Consider the following 23,188-nt stretch of genomic DNA (forward strand, 5'->3'; position numbering starts at 1 on the left):
ACTGTACGAGGTCACATTGAAAGACTCAATTGGAGTGTTTGGCTTTTTCAATTAGCTGACTCCACTGAGTCTCACAACGGCCAGGTGGGACTCTTGTAATTCTATTTCAATCTACCACAGCAAACCGCACTGTATGGATTTATATGGCAAAACTGCCAAACATAGTATTAAAAAATTAGACGTTATACAACATTTTTTAATGAATTATTTATGAAAATGCTTTCTGAGCTATGATAACTTTTGCTGATTACAATAGCAGAGTGAGTACTGTAATGAAGGAGGCTTTAATTCCAAACATTATTAATGTTATTCATGCTAAGGGTAATTCTAACAGTGTGTATTTTTTTGCTGATAATATGCAGTACAGAGTGCTTTTTTTTTTAGATGTTAAGCTTGATTGGTGTTGATGATTGATTGCTCTGGTGGTTCTACTTAAAATACACAGATGAAATGTTTCATTATGAATATTATGATTTATAAGCTGACGTCGGTTCAGTGCATTATAACTTCCCATCTCATTTCTTCATTCTAAATTCAATCATGAAGCCAATTAACTATAAACTTTATGTTTAATTACAGTGAATTCTATAAGATTGTGAAAGACAAGAAAGAGTAAGATGACTCTGACTGAGTTTGAACCATCTACTGTTGATCTTTTTGTCTTTTTATCTTCACTGCAGCATCATACAAAGCAACAGAGCGTGACAGGCTTTTATAGTGTGTTCACTGGCTGTCAGGATGTCCGATTTTACCAAGAATTTACAACAAGACAGACAGTAGATTAAAAAAAAAATGTTGGAATTTTTGAAAGCTTGCACATTTCCTATACAGCTGTTAAGATGTTAAAATGAGTAAAACATCCTCATGACAAAGTATTGACAGGAGTCTGTGATTAAATGTGATTAAAAATGAAAAAAAGAATGCACTGTGGTGTCAAATACTCACTAATAAAGTCTATGTTGAATAATGGGTATTTCTAGGACTTTTCCTCACCATTTTGATATTGTTCATTTGACTGAACATGCCATGGGTTTGTGGTCGGAAATCAGTTCTATATGGTTTGTCCTGGAATTTGTATTCATCCTGAAAAATGTATACCCCAGTTTTTATAGCTCGGTACCTTGTGTCGCTTTCATAGCTCATACATATCAAAGTGCAATTCATTGCTGCTCATTTCATCTGACCTGATTCCAAGATTAATAATAAAACAGTGCTGTCTTGTTTCTCCAAATATTTCCTACCCATAAATCTAATTAGAACAAACATCCACCATTGCTAAATTTATGCAACAACCCTGGAGCTAGCTCCTGCATGGTAAATGCAAAGAGATATCTGGGCTGCTAATGGGGAAGGTTAGAGAGCTGAGGTCAGCAGCTTTAGTTGAACTCAACTCTATGCTGTGCTCGAAAATATTCACTGGAAACTGTAGCCTTTAGGGACTGTCACAAAGTGCATATAGAGGTGGTCACTAAGGGCCTGCCCTCATTACAGAGGCCTCTGGAATGTTTCTGCTGTATATGAGTTTTGCAAAGAATAAAAGAAAAATGAAGATACAATTCATGGCATTAAATTATGGTACATCATTTTATTGATAATAATCTATAGTCTGTCACATCAGAGACCATTAAAAAAACAATATTTTATATTACATTTTTAAAGGTGGAAAATCACTTTTAAAGTACAATTAATTCATTTTCACAAACATTGTTTGCTATGAATAAATATTTTAATAAAAAATAGCACCTGATTAAGCTATGCCATTCTCAGCCAAGCTGATATGGTGCACACAAGTGCAAAATATAAGCGTCACTGGAAATATAATAGTGCCAAATGAAAGCTAACACAGCCTTTGTTGGGGAATGGTTTAGTAATGGTGAACTTATTGTACACCCAATGAATTTAATGTTTATGACTACGTACACAGATCTGTTTCTGTATCCAATGAAGTACCAGATCATAAAATCCTCTACAATTATCTTAAAATGTTTGGGAAGATAGGGTTTCTTTAAAAACATATATTGAAATTTTAAATATCTGGGATTTCCATCTCTTTCCACCTGACAACTTTTTATTGACATAGTGGGCCTTTGAATCACTCCATCTATTCATCATCAAAAGGTCTAAATGACTTTGACATGAGTACATAAACAAGGGTAGAGTCTCTCTAAATGCCCCCCAGACATCAACAACTGGCCATGAGCAGAAGCTCAGCTAATAGCCTGACAGGGACTCATAGACACGTGCTGATCCGTGTCCGAGTCCACAGAGAGCGCTGCATTCAGTTACCGTTATGTCATTATGCCAGTGTACATTAACCCTCTCATTTAAACAGTCAAAAGAGGACAAAATCCACAATGCTTCATATTAAGGTACAGTCCCAAAGAGCTTAATCATTGCTACAAAGTAAAGGAAAGATACAATACAATGTAGTCAAGATAAAGAAAAACATGGAAGAGACTTTGGAAATGGCTGCTCAGAGCAAGATAACTTTCTATGTGCTCAACAAAATAACTCACAGGCCATTTTGCACAATCATCAACACAGTAGTTCATTTATAAAAGGAGTGTGCCCTGGGAATGTGTCTACTACTGACGGTACCTCTCATTGATGTCTCATTAATGTAATTTATAATGAAGTTATTAATTCATAGGCTGCATTTACATCTTCCCTTTTTATTTTTAGTGTATCTACTTTCAGTTTTTCAGTTGGAAAAAAAAATCCAAGGAACTTGTACTTATTCATGCTGTGGGCTGCAATGTTAATGTTAGTCATTACTTGTGTTTTACTTTGGCATGAAAAAGTGAGAGATGGTTATGGAGAGTGGTAATCAATCAAGTTATGTTTTCAGATTAAAGGAGAATAATTGGATTGGTTATCTTTCCTTATGACAACAAGCCCATTTAGGTGGGAATGATATTATTTCAACTGTTACAATAGTATGATCGATGTACATCACCCTTTACTGGCCTAACTCATATTAACAGCAGTTTTCTTTTTCTGCAAGACATACAAGTCACGGTGCACAAGGAGATGACATTGCTGACTAGCAATTGGCTTAAACGAGGTGGGTTTTATCTTTATTTTTGTATGAAGCATAAAAAAATTCAAAGCTGGTATTGAAAGTTAATGTGTTTGAGTGCTCATTAAATTAAATGACTGTGGTCAAAAATAGAGAACTGTTATCTGTCTTGCAGGATTGTGTCTTGTTAATAAATTGCAATGTGATGATGTAGATCCTGATGGCCAAACCAGTTTAGTAATTAAGAAATGTCAAAACATAGTCTTTTATAAAGTAACAAAATGTTTGGTCCAAGCAAGATAACTGATCTGAATTATGTGAGCTCCATTACAGTATCAGTTTTGTCTTAGGCGGTGGAGTGCAAATTTGTTACTCAGTTCGCATGAAATTGCACTAATATAAAACGGGTGCCTTAATTGGTGGAGTTTACACACCTGAAAAATTACTCAAAACCTGGATAATGAAAAAACAATACTTACTATTAGATGTCTGGTCTGTCAACAGGATTATTACCAGGACATCTCACCTTAACTGTTTACATTGAAAGCTTAATGACACAGTATATTCAGCACTTAAGAACATACAGTATTTGGGGTACTGTATTTATAGTTTTACAGGTTATATTTTTGTACCTTGTGGCTCTGCAACTCCAATTTCTTAAGAGAAGCCACCCTGGACGCTCCCCCAACACCCTATAAAAATATCTACTGCTCTTAAAACAGCTGATATGATTGGACATTATTGAAGTCACCCTGACTCCACCTGCTGATATCATATTCGTTTTACAAACAATGTGCAACTAATGCTCTCACCTCTTTTCAACATTGCACCATGCAGCAAAAGTTATTTGATCACACCTGCTTGTGCTTGAGCCCTGGTTTAAGCTAGTAATTTCAGGAAATTAGGGCCACAAAAGGTACATGTTCAGGAGTAGTAGCTAAAATCACAATTCCCATTAAAGTCAGTAAAAAACAAGTAAAACCCATGTCAAATCAAAGAGGATTTCTTTCTTGCCCCATTACTGCCCACAAAGCTTGTGAATTTGATTCCATTACAAGGTGTATCAGCCCAGTTTGATCAACATCATTGCACAGAAAATACTTTCATAGCCAACATCAGAAATCACAATTACACAGAGCACAACAGTTGCATACAGACTGACTGGAGTGCAATAGAAGGCTAAGGTGTTTTTGAGATGGTTTGTTCTGGTCAGCAATGATGTCCAGTGCCTCTCAGAAGGTGATGGGCTGGAACAGAAGGTGAGCTGTACAAGTGAGGTCTCAAATAATTTTATGTGCTGCTTTCACTGTTCATATTTGGTTTAGGAATTTTAGTGATGGAAGCGGGTTTAGATGACTTGTTGACAATCTGCTGGAGTCTTTGTGAGTCTTGCTCTCTGAACTGTTGCACCAGACCGAGATGGATGATGTGAGGATACTTTAAATTATTGCTGTGGAGGAGGTGTTGTCTCACTCTGAATTTGTTGAGCTGACGTAGAGAGTCTGTGCTGAGATTTTTTGTGTATTGCAGATGAGAGTGCCAAGAAAGAAGCAGCTACCACTGGTGGCTAAAGGCTATCAAAATGAGAATATGATGTATCATCTTTATTTAAAACAATCTTCCTGCTTATATGAATAAGAGTAGAGAGTATGACTTTCTAAGGCTGTACATTGTGTAAATTGTCTATGAGGATAATTTTCGGCTCAGAGTGGAGTGTCACTCCTGCACTTAAATTATTCTTATTGAGTCATGTATCTTAGATGTATGCTCCAAACATGCAACCATTTGCTTTTTAATTGTGTTTGACTTTGATCAGAATTCACATTAATATAAAATAGACCATGTTCATATGAGTTCAATAATGATGTTTGTAAAAACAGGTTAGTGAATCATCTTTCTTTTAACCTTGACACAAATGCAATATATTCTAACAATTTAGCTTTTCTCTCTCACAGTGAGTGGCTGTTTAATTTTTGAATAATCTAAGATGATTGTTTTGCTAATCACCGTGTAATGACTTGTTTTTGGATGTCACTAAATCACAATATCATGTTCAATCATCCCCCCTAGAACATAAAACAGGAACAAAAGAGATACTGACAATGCACTGGCAATCATATTTGTCCAGCACTGTAGTTTTAACGTATGCTAATGAGACACTGAAATGTAACAATATTTTGACAGTTTCACCCTCAGGTGAACCTGAGTCCCATGACCTGCAGCTGCATGTTGATCCTGTCAGTTTTAGAGTGTGACCAGCATTGTGATGCCATCACCAGGTTGCATTTCACAGCATGGCACCACAAGCCTCAGGGTATATCTTTCATCATGTTCTCCTGCATCATCCTCATGTTTCACTGTACAAACAATAAGCTTTTATTTGAACTTTAATCTATTGAATTTTCATATAAATCTCCAAACACAACCTTAAAAAAAAAAAAAGTCAAGAAAGTCAACTATGCTAAATATAATTGTCTCCAATAGATGCAACATTGTCTAGTTTATGTCACATTACTGTTTCTGAATTCCGGTGTATTTATTTTTGTGTACAACAGAAAGATTATGTATATATTATGTCAGCTATAGTAACATAAGCTAAAATGCAACATTTAAGTGCTGTGTAATCAATACTAATTATTAATTTTCAGTATAGTTCATTAACAGCTCATTTGCAAGTTGAAGTAAGACAACCAGTCCTTGGTGGATGAATTAACACACATGATGCACAGTATCCAGTGTTCATATGGCTTTGACTCAATGGGTTTGGATACCTATTTTACAAAGAACATTCTGCTGGGATCAGGAAGTTTTATCCAAGTTCATCAACAAGCTACTAGATGAAGATAATTTCAATCAAATACCTGCACATTCTGAATTATGTATGGTCACAGTTGCTCCCTCCAAATGCAGAAAAAAACACTGCTAAAGAATTATCAGAAAACACCCATAATAGTGTTGTTACTATAGAGAGTGTGCTTATTTCCAGGTAAGACAAACAAGAAGCATGTTTTCTATTCATCATTTCACTCTGAGGAAGCTCACTCTGCCTGTCAACTGATGGTGTGCAACTAGGGGATTTGAAATTTTGCCATATTCCAAAAAAATTGGACAGTGGTTTAAAGAACCAGGAAATCCCATCAACAATTAGTTGTCTGTCTCGACTATTGCAAGGTAAACTCTGTAATACTCAATGGTGTGCAGTCAGGGGCAGCAAGGCTAGCACTGCTCGCCCTGTCAAAAATGTATTTTTTCTATTTTTTCCATAATTAAAAGGTCATGCTGAAATGTATCTGGAGTCAATTACTTGTTCAGTATGCAACTTTATCCAGAAAACGAATAGTTATATTTTTTGGAGCTCAAATCTCCTATGTCCTATAAACGCATCACAGCTCCTTTCCTCTGCTGGGGCCAGCAGTAGTTGCATTGCTAGCCCTCTAATCGAGCTGGACGCTGCTATTGGATGTGTAACGTTGAGTGACCGTATCATCAGCCAATCAAATTTTGATGTGTTATTTACAGAACGCCCTAAGTCAAGCAGAGTTTCTAGTGCTGGCCTGGGCGTCATCATTCAAATGAGCTTGGCTGATTGGCCCATGGGCAGGTGCGTGATGACGCACTGTCTATTCTGGAAAGGTGATGGCGGTTGATTTAACAGCAAGAATGGTAGATAAAGATATGATTGCAGACCTGCTTCGGGTGCCTTTTTCATCATGAAGGATGACAGAATGGATTTAATCTACAAGTCATCGGTGAGTGCTATTTTTTTTTTTTTTTTTTTTTTTAAACTTTCTCTGGACCAGATTGGCGCTACTGTTGGGCTAATATCTCTCTCTCTCTCTCTCTCTCTCTCTCTCTCTCTCTCTCTCTCTCTCTCTCTCTCTCTCTCTCTCTGTGTGAAGTAAATTTATAACAGTTTTGGAGCATGTTTATGTCTGTTATAGAAATTGATTTTATTTTGGAATTTATTTAGAAGTTTCCTCTAAGAGCAGTTGGGCAGTATGTGCTGTTTTTGATGTTGTGTCACATGGTAGGCTATGTGCATTGTAAAGTGGGCAGTGACCTAAGGGAAGATGATCTGATGGCGATGCTGCACATTGGTGTCTTGATGCGTTGCGGAAGTTGATCAGCTGTCATGTTGGTGTCGATTAAGTACTGTTGCATAATAGGGGCCTTACATTGGATTCGCAATGTGTATATATTGTAGGACATAGGCCTATATGTGTGCAGCTGCTCTGTTGGCTGTATCGGCATACAATACTTTCTGTGCAGACCCACTGTGCAGCCCCACTGTGCAAATGCAGTGGCCTCAGTAGGAATGAATGAAAGGTCTGCATTTCTTTTTAATGTGGTGCTAATTTCTGTCTGAACATAGCTTTAGAAGTGTAATGCAATGACAGAGAGAGGCGAGTAATGTTCACTTGACAGCGATGGAGGATTAATTGTGTAATTATCTTCAAGCGGACTGGAATCTCCAGGCATAATTACAAAGCCCCTTCATTTTTCCTTCTGCCAATGTTTCCAGTCGTTTTATTACCTCATTGTTTTCCAAAAGAGAGAATGACATATGGCTGGAGTTGAACATCATTTCATTTTTTGAAAAAACAGCGAGTGGTGGAAATGGGATAAGTCTGCCGTTATTATTAACTTATTGTGAGACAAATACAATCCAAAGTTAATATTAGTGATAATGGTTTTATTTAATTTTTGCTGTAGTACAAGTTAATTCAAAGTGTTTGCTGTACATATTTTTTCTTCTTCATTTCATGTCTTGATAGATCTAGCCTAATGTGTAAATCCGAAAGTACTAGATTTGTTTTCGAGTCAACCACTGAATCTGACTCCTTATACTAAAGCAGTGTTGTTTGGGTGCACAATCAAAACACACAACTTGTGTGAGCTCAGTATTTGCAGGAAAACCTACTACCTGCTCATTAGCTCCCATTCTCTTTCATCCCACAAGCGCAGGGGCTTGTTTCTCTTGTCAGTCTCTGCCCCCTGGCAGTCCCTACCTCCTGTGGTAGTGCTTATGTTTCTTAAGAGTGAGGCACTCCACTCATCTCTCTGAAATCTCAAAGGGTCGAAGCTTATGCAGAGAAAATGCGGTGAGACAATGAGAAGGGAAATCTAGGGGGAACTACATGTCCAAAATGTTTATTCTAATGCTAACAAGGTTGGAAAGAGAAAAATCGTAAGATAATTGATTATATGCATTCAGATTTTATCATAAACATAACCACTTAATTAATAAGGCCTATAATATGTATGATTATCCATGTCCTATTTCCTTTACAATCCAATGATACTAATAACAATGTACAATATAAAGGTTTTTTCATTGAGATTCATCATGTCAGCCTAATTCTTGGTCAACTACATATACAAATTTTAACTTTTCTCAGTTAATAATGTATTTTCAAGGTGAAGGCAAGCCATACATTACAGTGCCTGACTGTACAATCATACAGTATATCACAGGTCAAAGTCTGGTACAGAAGCAACCTTGAATAATGGTTAGGAATGTGATCTTTGTCCCTGCAAGCCCTAAAAGATCCTAACTTTATTACCAAGTATTCAGTACATTTATCCACCAAAGTGAACTCCCCTTCAGAATTGTCATCTGCCCTTCACTAATTAGGCCTGTGATGGACATTCTCATTCAAGCAGTGTTTCACCTGTCTCTGCTGTGGCAAGGTCACTGCCATTGACTCATTGACTATGAAAGTATTTTTGACACTATGACATATTTAGCTCTACATCACAGGGAAAGTGCTTCCATTCAAGAGCTGATTGACAGATAGATTATCAAATATTAATGAGACATGAGCAATGTAGCTCAGTGTAGAGCTTACTAGGAAGGAGATGACAGTTACCTTGTTGTTGACATGTCAATGACCTAATTTTCACCAAAATAACACCTCACCTTGCCCTGTCTCTCATCATGTCACATCTCTCCATCAACCTTTGCATCATGGCCCGCTGTGGTATGCACAAAAATACCACAGGACCAGGACCAAAACACATGTCACAGCCTCAACAATACTTACATGTTTTACTTCTTCTAGTATTTCACCTAGAACCCACCAGCAGAAATAGAAGGTGCCAGGAAACAGTTAGCAACATGCTAACATGTACAAGCATGAGTAAGTATTTGTCTGTTTATACAAACACTCCCCTCTTCAGCAATGAATATCTCTCTTTTTTAAATTAATGCATGTGCACTTGCTGATGATACCCTTTGTATTTTAGCATGTGTTTGTATTCAGTGTTTGAAGTGTAACATTTACAATTTTCTAGGACATTATAGAAGATGATGCTTATATTTGCATCATAACTTTATTTAATTGGAGGGAAATCCATTTCAATTAACATATACACGTGTTTTGATTTGGGTGCAATGAAGACGTCAGGCCTGCAATGGAGAAGTCTGTTTAGCAGTAGGCAATGAATATGAAGAAACTCCCACTCAATTCCCATTCTTTCTGCTGTAAGACAAACACAGATAAAAGTAGGTAACAGAATGAATGAATGGTATAAAACGAGTCAAAAACGCAATGAGAAGTGCAGAGCAGGTCACTATTTCTCAGGAGGATGAATCCAGTCTCAGACTAGCTGAGGACATGTAGTGGACATACACAACAGGTATATGTCCTAGTCTTGGTGCATTCAGTGACAGGCTGCATATTTGGATGCATGGAGCTCTAAAGTAATCAGAAGAGTCCTTAGAAGTTTAACTACATGATAAAAATAGGAGATTATGGAATTAATATATCTTCAAATGCAAACGGTGTGGCTTACGCATCTTTGCGGTATTTTACTTCTTAGTTGAGTCTCTTTCTGGATCTTTCAGCTCATCAATAGAAGAAAAAAGGACAATGCACAAATTGCATGGACAGCTATCAAGGCTGATAAATCTAAGAAACAGAAAACAGATGAAGCAGCAGTGGTTAGCAAGCAAAAAAGTCAGAAGAATATCCCGAAGAAAATCCCTTATAGTCTAAGAGGTGTGTTTTCGGGGAAGGAGGAGTCTTGGTGCTCTTTTGAGGGATGACATCAACTAATTAATTAATTCCTTTGAGTGGAGAGAAAAAGTGACTTTCAAAGAAAACAGAAATGATTATTTTCACTTGCAAATTGAATACTCACTCATTCTGTCATCACTGCTGACACATCTTGAGAAACAGTGAGAACACAATATTGGTAATATTGATTACCAAATAAATACAGAAAAAAATCAATAAACCTTAATTTAATACTCCATAATTCAATCTATTAAGAAAGCCGTACACTCGCAATCGAACCATATCTAAATATTAACTTACACTGGTTAATATAAAATAAATCAAATGCAATAATATGTGTGACCTATAATTAACACATTTTGAAGCAGAGTTTTAATATCCATAATATCAAACTAATTAAACAGACTTAAAGCTGCAGTATGTAGTTATGAGAAAACAGTGGGCTTAGCCAGAAAATTTGAATGAGTAGGTCAGGTCCCTCCTTCTTCCTCTCTGCAGCCCTGCCTTCTAATAAGCCCACTGCACGGGGGAGGGGCGCTACCGAGTGAGAGCACGCGCTGTGCTATCAAAAGGCCACCAGGGGGCGAATGTTTTTTACTTTGGGTCAAAGTTACCAAGGACATTTGTTTTGAAACCATTTAAAAATGTTATACAGTCACATAGAGTAACACCAGTCATGTTCCCTGTCAAAAGTGACCGGAATATTTTAAGAAAATTATCCCAAAACAATTTCACAATATTACAAGATCAATGTCTTAATACATTAAAGAACAACTAACAAGAACAATACAATTACAATATTCATCACTCTATCAGATGTGTTTTTGCTTGATAACAGAAAAACTTCTGAAAACTGTTCAAAATCAGGCTTCTAAACTTGGTGGAGTGGGTTAACTCAAACTTCTCATGCACATTTTGGACAATATGTGCAGGTTGTTGCATGTGCCTTGCACACATATGCATTGCATTTATGGCACATTATGCTTGTTTTTACATCTCTTGGCGCACACAGACTGCACCTCTTCCTTTTGTCACCTCTCTCTCTTTGCAGCAGGTGATCTTGCTTCTCCGCCTTGTATCTCTCTCACCAATCCTGCAGAGGCTGGCGTTCGGGGAAGGTGTTGGCGTTGTTGAATGTAGGGTGCTAGCATGGCTTTCCCCAAATCCTCCAGGAATAGCCTCCTCTTGAAATATTTCCCCTGCTTCCATCTTGGATTATCCTCCATCCACAGCACGAATGCGTTGTAAGCTGACACGTCTAACATCTTGAAAAACACCACCATGGGCCAACGTGCTGTCTTCCTCTGACAATAATATGTGCTAGTAACCTGCAAAAGTGCACAAAGTAGATAAAATCATGAATACATACAAATGATACCTTATGTTTTGCATGATGCATCCAGGCATTGTTTTAACTGATCATCTAAAACATGTTTACATATTCAAATGGATAGAACTGACAAAACCAAGTCTTACTTTTATAGTGCAGTTCAAACAATCTGGTGATAGAGAAGAAGTACATGAAAAATAAAAATCAACATACCTTATTAAGGTTGTCAACTCCGCCTTTGTTCCTGTTGTAATCCAGGATGGCATTGGGTTTCTTGCCCTCCCTGGTGCTCACAACGGCATCCCTGTGCAGAGTCGTCATCAGGAGCACATTTTTCCTTTTCTTTGGACAGTAGGACACAAGAGTGTGAGTATCGGTGAAGGCAAATCTGAAAGGAAAAACGATCCCTGTCCTGGGTAGCAAGTAAGGCGGGAGGCAGCTCAGGCTTGTTTCTTCTGAACGTTCCCACCATGGTCAATTTTTTTGGAGCAGCTCCTGACCAAGAGCGTAGGAGGTGAAGAAATGATCACATGTTATGTTGTGTCCCTTGAGACCTGCAGTCATCTCTAGAACCACACGCTTCCCTTGGTTCTTTTCAGGAACACCATCCGCAGATTTCCCAGTATAAACTTGCATGTTCCAGGCATAACTTGTCCTGGCATCACATGTTGCCATATCTTTATGCCATATTTAGACGGCTTTCTTGGCATATACTGTTTGAAAGGGCAGCGTCCCCTAAAAGCGACTAGACGCTCATCCACTGTGACGTTTGGACTTGGGTTATAGATGAGTGGCAGGCGCTCTACCCCACCCAAACCTCTCTGATCGCTGCCAGTTTGTCTTGTTGACGACGGCCTGGTCTTGTATCACGGTTGTCAAAGCGAATCACCCGTGACAACATGTGAAATTTCTGGAGTGACATGGTGGCCCAAAAAATTGTCCGACCAGACTCTGCATCCCATAAACTGCTGGTAGATTCATTTCTGGATGTACACACCGTACACACAGCCAAAATCAAAACACCCATGTACGCGTTCATGTCTGTCTGGGTTACCTCCTTCCAATTGTCTTTGTAGATCCGTTTCCCCTCCAAGTTGGTCATGTTTACCACTATGTTTTCGATGGACTCAGCAGTGTTGTTTTTGACAAGCATCTTAGATTTAGTCTTAGTCTTTTGGACTAAAATGCTTATTAGTTTTAGTCACATTTTAGTCACTTCTATATGTGATAGTTTTAGTCCAGTTTTAGTCGACGAAAACTCAAAAGGGTTTTAGTCTAGTTTTAGTCAAAAAAAAAAAAAAAAAGTATAGTCTTTTAACAAATTAATTTAGGTCAATAAGTATTGGAGATTGCTGTTGGGAAGTGTCACACATAAGTTGTGAAAATAGCAGCAGATCTATAAGTTCAACACATTGTAAGCTTGCAGATATGCTATTTTTACAAATAATAACAATAATTAAAGCCGCAAGCGGCGATGGCGGGCCCTCGCTCACCCATGCCACCGCGGGGCCTGAGGCATGGCGGGGCTGTGGCGTGAAGCAGAAAGTGAGAAAAAACCTGGAAGGAGGCCAAAAATGCAATGTTTCGTTCATCCAGTAGGGGGCAGTCACAGGTAGTTACACATATGGTCTGGTGTGGTCTGGTGTGTTCAGGGCGTCCACTCATCAGTCATGTGAAGTTTGGAGTGAATTGGACAAAGCATGAAGGAGTTATGAGCAGTTAATGGTTCATCCACCAGGGGGCAGTCAGCACATGTGGTGTGGTGCGTTCAGGGGCGGCCCCTCATCACTCATGTAAAGTTTGGAGTGAATCGGACAAAGCAAGAGGGAGTTATGAGCATTTGATGGTTCATCCACCAGGGGGCAGTAATGGGATGCGTGCAGGTGTGTTCAGGGTCAGTCCCTCATCACACATGTGAAGTTTCGTGGAAATGGGACAAAGCATGAGGGAGTTATGAACAGTTGATGGTTCATCCACCAGGGGGCAGTAATGGGATGCATGCAGGTGTGTTCAGGGTCAGTCCCTCATCACACATGTGAAGTTTCGTGGAAATCGGACAATGTTGATGCAAAAAATGGCACTTCCTGTTTCCACTAGGGGGCGACATGAGCGACACCCCTATCAGATGGAAGAGGTCTCCACCCTGGACCTGTGTATCAATTTTCATGATGTTACGTGTTCAATAAAGCCATCAAAAAGCCAAACGTATTTTCATGGCGAGGAATTGATGGTAGCCACGCCCCCACAGGGACGCCATTACTCGTAGCTTCACAGTGTTCATAATGTAGCTTCACCAACTGGTTCTGCATGTTTTAGAAGTGGAATGAAGTTGATGGGGTCAACTATGTATTTTTCATGAATTTAAGTTCACTTCCTGTTACCACCGGGAGGTGCTATGAGTTACGTGGGAAGTTAATATATCGGGACGTTCAGGGCGGAGCCATCATCATGTCCAGCAAGTTTGAAGCTGATTGGATGAAGTATGTGGGCGTGAGAGCCACTCGTATGTACATGGCGAGCACGCCAAAGTTAGTTGAGCCCTGGCAGACACGCCCTTTGACCTACGGATGCGCAGAGCACAACTTAAGCTCAGCTAGGTCTGGAGATGTTGCGTACCTAATTTGACCTTGATCGGGCGAATGCTGTGGGAGGAGTTAATTTTAGGCGGGAAAAATCAAAACCAAAATGGCCGACTTCCTGTTGGGTTGAGGTCATGAGGTCAAGAGGCTTTTTTGCATATGTGGGTATAATACATATGTGTACCGAATTTTGTGAGCATAGGACAAAGTTAGCAAAATTCCCTATGGGCATTTTTGGACTTTGTAGGGGGCGCTATTCCGCCATTCTGCGTCGACCATGTGCGACCACCCAAAAATATCGAATTTCGGATGAGGCCGGACGTCCGTGCAAAAGTATTTTCGCATTTGGGAAAGGGGCGAAATTGGGGCACGAAATGTCGGAAGAATAATAATAATAATAATAATAATAATAATAAACATTACAATTTCAATAGGGCTTTCGCCAGGCGACTTGCAGTCGCCGCTCGGGCCCTAATAATAATAATAACAATAATAATAAAAATAATAATAATAAACATTACAATTTCAATAGGGCTTTCGCCAGGCGACTTGCAGTCGCCGCTCAGGCCCTAATAATAAACATTAAAATTTCAATAGGGCTTTCGCCAGGCGACTTGCAGTCGCCGCTCGGGCCCTAACAAAGGAATGGTTTTAGACATATAAGGTTTCCACCCAACGGCAAATTTCGGATCTAAGGATTGTGTATTAAAAATATATAAAAAAATATTCTTGTGGCGAGCCTTAAGGTGCCGCTTAAGGTTGGTCGTATTTTTTCCGCCTACTTTGTGGCCACATTTGTCACCGTCTTCCTTCACAATACACTCTGTTTTATTATCTGCTGTGTTATATTTAAAATACACCCATATGTCGTCTCTACGTTTGCGACCACCAAGCCCCTGTGTTGAAACTGCCGCCGCCATCATGGTCCATTGTCTGATGAGTAACAAAAGTGTGACGTGTTGAGCACGTTGTGCGCTGCACGGCAGGTGGTGGGCGTGACCAAACAAGGATAGACTGTAGGCAGCAGCAGATACTTTTTAGGTTTTAATTGACACACACAATAAGGAGAAATGTCATGCATTTTAAACGTCTGACAGATCACCCACTAACATTTTCGTCCATTCTCGTCTCGTCAACGAAAACTCACACACGTCTCGTCATGTTTTCGTCATCAGAGAGCTATATTTATCTCGTCACCGTCTCGTTATCGTCATGAAAAAAAGTGGCGTCAACGAAATGATTTCGTCATCGTCATCGTTGACGAAAACAACACTGGGACTCAGTCAGGAACAGTTCAAAGCAGGATTTGATGTCATCAACTCAGGATACAGCATACCTGGTAGGTCCTGGGGTCATCCTGATGACATTTTCAGCTGAAAGCCTACCTTGATTCTCAGGTGGGGATGAAGACCAAGAAAAGTTCCCATTCTTTGACCTGAATGTCCTCCCCATCAGTTAATTCTTGGTCTGGATTATATTCTGTGTCGTCTTCATCTTCTGACACTTCCTCCTCTAATCCATCCTCACTGTCAGTTTCCTGGCCTCTCTCCTCCTCACCAGTGTGGTGATCAAATATGTAATCAATTTCTGAGAATACAACACAAGGGGTTAATGCTAAATTGATCCAGTACTTTGGAATAATGCAACATATTGGTAAGGTTGACCAAATGTTACGTTACAAGAACAGAAGAAATAAACAAAACGTGTCCTAAACTGAAATATAAAATCTTACTCAGAATAACAAAAATATTCTGCATGCACTAAATACAAACAAAAGTGATGATCTCCACCAAAAACATGATAACCTACTTTAAAAAGGCTCCAGCATGTCTTGGGGTTAGATGAGCTCTAATGGTGAAGTTCTGTTTCATCATCTGCAGATGAAACAGCATGTGATTTATAAAGAGAATCCCATCTTCTCCCAAACTTCCAGCTTTGTTGCTCAGTAATAGTCGTGTTGTACCCTGTACAATATTATAATAGGTACCCATTAGTTTAAAATTGATTGTTACACCCTTATTCCCTGACGTCACATCTTGTTCCCTTGTACTTACATACATGTTATTATGGTCTGTACTGGTACACTGTCAGTACAAAAGGGACTCATGAATCATGAATCTGTCAAGCCGTCAGCTTGTCTGCTTCAGGCAGCATCATGCCTCTCATTTGGAGCATTCTTGACAGCTCACTGAGTTTCGTGAGGGCATCATACATAACTTCAAAATTTAAAAAAAGGCACATAGGTGAGAACATCATGGAGTCCTTTGTTGGCTTCCTGTTGAATCCTGGGTAATATCACTGGCAGCTCTATAAAAATGCACTTGAAGCAATCTGTAGCTCTCCCAAACAGCTTTGACAGTTCTCTCACTTGAAGCCACCCAGCGGATGACATGTCCTATGACAAGACCAATTCTTTTCTTTTTTTTTGAGGATGGTACAAACTGTGGAGTCTGTCAAAGAAAATCTTCAAATCATTGTCTAGTGACTTCCTTGAGGACATCTCCAACTGTCAACTCTGGGCAATGATTTGAACAGTGCTATACAAAAAGTCTGGTTATTTAGCCCAAACCTGTCAAACAATCCCTGCACCTATGCCAAAGTTACTTATGCTCCATCACAGGCAAAGGACAGAAAATACTCTCCCAAAAAGCAATAAAGCCATGTTTATGAAGACATGTCAACAATGTCTCTGGGACATAATTTGCTGTGGTCACATCCAACTCAAATAACTCAAAAAACAAAGAATGACCTCTGAGCTATATAACTCCGCATATAAACTATGGAAAGTTGCATGAACTTGTTAAGGCTCAGCTAGAGTGTCACCATCACCTTGCTTAATGGTGGTGATATCTGTGAAATGTTCATCGGCACAGCAAGTATATTACTGAATCTGGCTCAAATGTTCTATGTATTGAAAATTCAGCACAACATGTGAGAATATCATTTAAATCTTTCTAAACAAATCATACTGAATGTGACATCATCATCAAATTTAGTTGTCACACATTGTCCACTAGTGAAAATGTCCAGTGTAATTTATGCAATCAGGATGAAAGGACCTTCCTTAGAGTAGATGCATGAAGTGTAGCATTGTTTCTAATTAATCCTATCATGGGATCCCAGAGTATCATTGGGCCATCAGCTGAACCTTTGTTTATATTATATGTCCTTAAGCTGATCCATGAACTCAGTTTTGAATGTTTGATCGCGATGTAACGTAATGTTAAAACACTACTGAGGTGCTTGTGATGGTATGGAGTGTATGGAGAGGCAACAGCAATCACTGCCTTATGATCAGAAAGAGTAATTGGCAAAGATTTTAACATCTGTAATTTTATGGAATAAGCTTCTAGACTAAAAAATAAAACAAACTTTCGCAATGGCTATTCTGCCTTTATTGTCTGTCCAAGTATCCAATAGTTAAAAGTACCTGTTTCCATGGCAAATGATCACCCATTTACATTTATTTATGACTGAGGGATAGGCAAGTATCTGGAAAAATCTATTAGATAAGTGATTCACATCACATCTGACAATGTGCGTCTCTTGCAACACAGCTTTATGGATAATTTCTTTATGAAGGAGGTCCATTATGGTAACGCGCTTTACTGGATTATTTAAGACCACCTGAGGGATGTGAGGAGCGATGGGGAGGCTGGACCTCATACTGGAAACTCCATTTGCATCTAGCTGCAAATGTTATTATGGCAACGTCTCTGAAGCGATGGATCTTGATGGACCAAGCCCTCGGTGTGCACGATCAATTGTGATGCTCATGGCTGGCAGCTTCAACACTTTGGGAATAAATGTTTGAAAGAATTTTAGGGGACTGCTTCACTCAACTGACTCCTTGAAGTTTAGAATTCTAATAGTTACTAGATTTTTTTACCTTTGCTGTCAGCTCCACATTTAGGTCATCCACTGCAGCTAGTTTCTCTGATTTGGTCTGATATGCAGCGAGTGAGTTGGTAACCGTAGCACATCATCTACACGTTTGACTATGCTATTAACTTTATCATTCAGCCTGGCCTCGAACTTGGTGAAAACCTTATTAAGCATATTTTACATTCACTGGCCCTCTCCTACGACAACATGAGGTGAGGTGTTTGGGCAGAGCCTCCAATGACAATTCAGGTAGCATATTTTTAGAGCTAGCATCATGGCCAAGGCTAGTGTCACTTAAGGTCTAAGAATCTTCTGTCATTTCACAAGATTGGTCTGTTTTGTTCTGTTATGGAGGTTTTGGAATTTTGGAGTGCCTTTGTAAGGGCTGAGGAAGGTTAATGAATAGCTGCAATGTAACAAGCAGGGAGAGACAAAAAAGCATGGCTCTTCACTCTGACGTCATTACGGGCGGTCCCAATATCTGCCGCTTTTATGTGACGCCTTAAATTTCTGTGTTCCTTGATTTTCTCACACACATACAAAAAAAGTGCATTTATTATTAAGTGTATCATGGGGATTTTAGAATGGGGTTGCTAAACCTAAGAAAATAAGTTTATGCAGTTAATAGAAAGTGATGCTCAGATGAGGAATTTGTCTTAAAAGTTGTTAATTTCACACCCAGATGCAACATTTGTCGACATGATGATGATTTGAACAAAGAAAGAAAGAAAACAAATCAAATCACCTAATTTTAGTGGCACAGTAAGGCACCATCAGAACCCTGCTACCACATAATGCATCATCAAAATGTTAGCTACACTCCTTTCCCACTCTGAAAAATACAAACCAAAGCAGTCATGGAGGAGTCAGTCAAATGTTGTTTTTTTCATGTAAAAAAAACAAAAGCGTTACCAAGTTACCGATACTATCATTGATTTTGAGAGAAAAAGAACAATTAAAGGTGCCTAATAATGATAGGCTCCAAAATACTGTATGTGCCTTTTGATGTATCATTCTAAAATGTGGCTCATGCTGTGTATTTCATCTGTGTGTCAGTATCTTCTGAGGATGTTGTGATATTGCTCATAATGGCATCCATTTGAGAGTTCTGCTGCTGCTGTTATTTAAGAACACGAGCTCTGGAGGGAACCAAATTAAATGTCAGAAGACTCACATTCAGACTGGAGCCATTTCATTGATAAGGAAAGCCCTTCCTTTAGAATTTCCCAATAAATTAAAACGCTTTTGAATAATCCTCTACAGAGCTGTCCCCCAGAGGTTCTTTATGATCCTTTAAAAGTCATCACTCTCCCTACAACCTCCACTTCTCTCTGTCTTCTGGCTCGCAATGATCCATCAGTCAGACAAGAAAAGACATATTTGTCAGCGGATAATGAAAGCTCCTGAAAGATTGTCAGTTGCTTTCGACAGGCTCACTCGAAAGAACATCGCTTCAACCATGTTCTGTGTCCTCGATCTTTGTGGATGTTTTTGTAGTAAAGAGAGCAAATAATATCAGATATACTGTTAACAGCATGATAACAAATAAGCTGTTAGTAATTCAGCTGGCAGAATACTGGAAGTCCTTTTTTTAAATGTGTTAAAATTAAACCTTACATTTGAATCCTTTACATCTGAACTGACACATATACATTTTATATATTTCATTTTTTCTACTGTGTGGTTGACTGAATGAGTCTTCCTTTTGCAGCAACAAATTTAGTAACTTAAGTTTGAGTCACTAATAGTGCTCACTCTGTGACGCTGAAGTTTGCTGGCTGTAATGCAGTGTCAGATTAAGTGGCAGCTAGCGGTGAGGTTGCAGATCGATCACCCAGCTGAATACTGCTCTCCTCATCCACCCATTCCAAGTGTTTATGAGAACATACAATGGCTGCGAAACTCATTAAAAAAAAGAAAAGAAAAGCGGAAGACCTTCTCTAGAGTCAGTATTTGGTTTGGCTGTTTTGTGCTACTGTAGAAGCATTGTAGTGCAACATGGCAGGTTCAATGAAAGAGGATCCTGTCTCTATGTAGATATAAAAGGCTAATTCTGAGGTAATGAAAATACAACAATTATTGTTTTCATGGGATTACACCAATTAAAACATATGAATATTTATTCAATTTCTGCCAAGTGTCTTACGCTAGATGCCAATAAATCTTACACACTTGACCTTTAAGTACCAATGTGTGTGGGTGTATAATATACCTCACTTCAGTTCATTCAACTCACTTCCTCTGGTGCTTGCATTACTTGGCATGAATACATTAATGAGACCTTTATTGCCTCGTGGGAATTTTTCTTGCATGATGGCCCTTCTGAATCTATGGAAAAGGGAAAAAAAGAACACATTCCAAAACATATGGTTGATACATACAGTATGTTGATCATGAAACCTAACTGCATTCTTCTGTTTTTGCTGGTTTGAGTCACTAAAATAATGACATTGCAGTATGTCTCAAACACATTAGCTGTGTTTTGTTCAACCATTAGACCAACAGTCCAACCCCAAAAGTGCTCTACTAACACAAATCTGCTGTGGCCACAATAATAATAGCAATAGTACCCCATTTGCAGTTGGCCATTTAGCTCTCCATTTTGTTGTATGTGAAGTCCTTGATAATTTTTTTGTTTTGTTTGTGAAAACTCTCCTCTGCCTTTCTATAGTATATCTCCCCTGTGTTGGTAGAGCCTATTTGTAACATACATACATACTGTGTAGGATATGTCTGTTGCTGTTTGTAAACATAACATTCACAGTCGGCCCCAACTCCCCAGTTCAACAAAACCAGAAGCGCACTTCACCCTGTGTGTGTGTGTGTGTGTGTGTGTGTGTGTGTGTGTGTGTGTGTGTGTGTGTGTGTGTGTGTGTGTGTGTGTGTGTGTGTGCGCGTGTGTGCAGCTCAGCCCGACCCTCGGTCAAACAGATAGACAGAGCGCAGAGGAGAGAAACAGAGAAGCAAACATCTAATTTTCTCCCCACAAGCTCGAGTCAGCTCCTCAAAGTGTGCATGGTTTGCGTTCAGCGTTATTATTATGTAACTATAATGAGAAATTGCCGCAGTGGCGTTCATCATTTAGTAGCGCTGCTGTGGAAATTATTTAGGGAAAACACTGAAGCACATAAAAAAAACACAGCAATATAATGTGGTCACTACCCAACCTTACGCCCTGTGCACTGTTATTGACTGGAAGCTACACACCCACTGCCCAAAAGCTAATGCCCAGAAACGTCCCAAACACAGAAAAATAATACGAAAATACAGGCAGAGGGCAGAGTCTCTGTAAATACACCGCCACACATTTTCTAGTGGGTCATAAGTGATGACTGAGAGGGATTATTTTTGTCTATACACTGTTTTTTATGAAAATCCTGCACAGTATGTCTTTAAGTCATATTTTGTCTCTATGGCACTGTTTACTTATATCATCATACACTGTTATGGATCTCCTTTTTGGAGAATATTATGTGCATAATTTGCAGTTTCAGAACAGAAGGGCCTTTTTTATCACCAAGAACCCCACAGAGTATTACTAATTGTTCAGAAGTTTTTTTTTTTGTTGGTTTTTTTATCTCTTAATTTCCTTAAAGACTTTGTTTCCTGAGTTAGGAATGTACATTATTATTTTAGCTTTGGTTGAGAGCCAGTGGGAATCTATTGTGATGTTGCAGTATGGGTTCTTTTAAGATACTGCTGATAAACAACAAACACTATTTTTCCTCTTTTCTCAGTTTGATTTCTTATTTCTACAATAGCTCAGGGTTAAGTATTTCCCTCCTAGCATACCTTATTGAATTGTTTAGTATTTGACACAGTGTAGTAGTTTAGAAATGAGTATCATTACTATGTGCTCTGTGGCTTGGCAAATAAGTAAAATGGTTTGTGAGAGTTGGGGAAAAAAGGAATATAAAGCCTTTCCTGCTCATCTATGGTTTTTCCAGTTATCTATAAATTTGATGTTGAATTTTTAACATGAACTGACTGGACTATCTGAAAAATGCATCGGCACAAAACTAAATGGTTCACGACAAGCTGAAATTTTGGAGATACATGGATTTCACGGGACAGACATGCTTGATTAATAAAGCACCATCATATAAACTTGGAAGTAATTACAAGACGCAATGAATACTTTATGTTGTAAGTGTGTGGAATTATTGCAGGTAAGTCTCGAGCTTCCCCTTGGACTGCAGTCACGTCTGAGTCCCCGAGCTTGTCTGCAGAAGCAATTTGTCTTCTGATAAAACAGCCACACTAGCAGAATCAATGGGAGCTATCAAATGCATTCAATCAGACCTCTGTTCCACTAAAAGCTTCCATATGTTGGCATTACCTTATTCTGAATTAACTAGCTTTCTCCATTAATTATGGATACATCACCGGTTTTGTCCCATATTGTTACAATAACATAACTTCTGTATATGTTCTATAAAAGATTAAAGAAAGGAATAATAAAATAGAAACCACACAACAAATTGGCTAACCATTTTTTTTGCCAATAATGTTGTGTATACATGATTGTAATACTTAGCTTAAATTAATGCTCATAATTGCTGTCAGGAGTTTAAAGAAAAAATGAATGAACATACTGAATGCCAAGCCTCTTCTCAAAGACTGATCTTTTGCTACACCTGTCAGTCAGAGCTGCATGAATTTATCAATGTGTTTCTCACATCTGATTCCTTAAAGTGGTTATAATCTCAGAGTCCTACTCAAGACTATTCCTTTGGATTAGTTCCCTGCGCAGTCAGTCAGTCAAAACCTACCCAGAGAAATGTGAAGAGTTAAAAATATTTTTTTAGAGTTGTGGTGATATAATATTTCTCCAGAATTGAGAGAGCCTGGTTTTCCTGTCCATCCTTTATTGTTAAAGATATCCTGTTGAATTATTTCTTGTAAACAAAGTTTCAACACTCGACACATGACATTCAACACTAAGTGTTTGGTATTTGGATTGTAATGGTGTGTATCCTGGATGTCTAACAACATATATTTCCTTCCTCATAAAACATTTCCATTGCTGATTTTTAAAATATTTGAAATTGTGCATTGTTTACATTGATGTTTTCTTGCCTTTGTTGGCACATAGCTGCATTTTTTTAGTGCATTATTGCCATCTGTAGATTGAATGTCAAACCATTGGTGAGGATTAATTGTGCACACACTTGTGAACAGACAAAATGTGTACACCTTCATAAAAACACCATTCTATAGCACTGCTAGTGGTCGTAAACTCCACACTACCCTTAACTGACTTTCATCACATCTATGTACAGAGTTGGCATAGGTATTATAGGCACATGCATGGGGGTGGTCATGGTGGATGAAAGAGAAAGAAGGACAGATAGAC

At 38.7% G+C, this 23,188-nt stretch overlaps 1 pseudogene; it reads right to left on the reverse strand.

Moving 5' to 3' along the window:
• Nucleotides 1-12,521, reverse strand: part of LOC133992617 (piggyBac transposable element-derived protein 4-like) — a 60,473-nt pseudogene extending 47,952 nt beyond the window's left edge.
• Between the last annotated feature and the right edge of the window lie 10,667 nt (nt 12,522-23,188).

This window comes from Scomber scombrus, chromosome 13, assembly GCF_963691925.1.
Source record: "Scomber scombrus chromosome 13, fScoSco1.1, whole genome shotgun sequence".
In the NCBI taxonomy this organism is placed as follows: domain Eukaryota; kingdom Metazoa; phylum Chordata; class Actinopteri; order Scombriformes; family Scombridae; genus Scomber; species Scomber scombrus.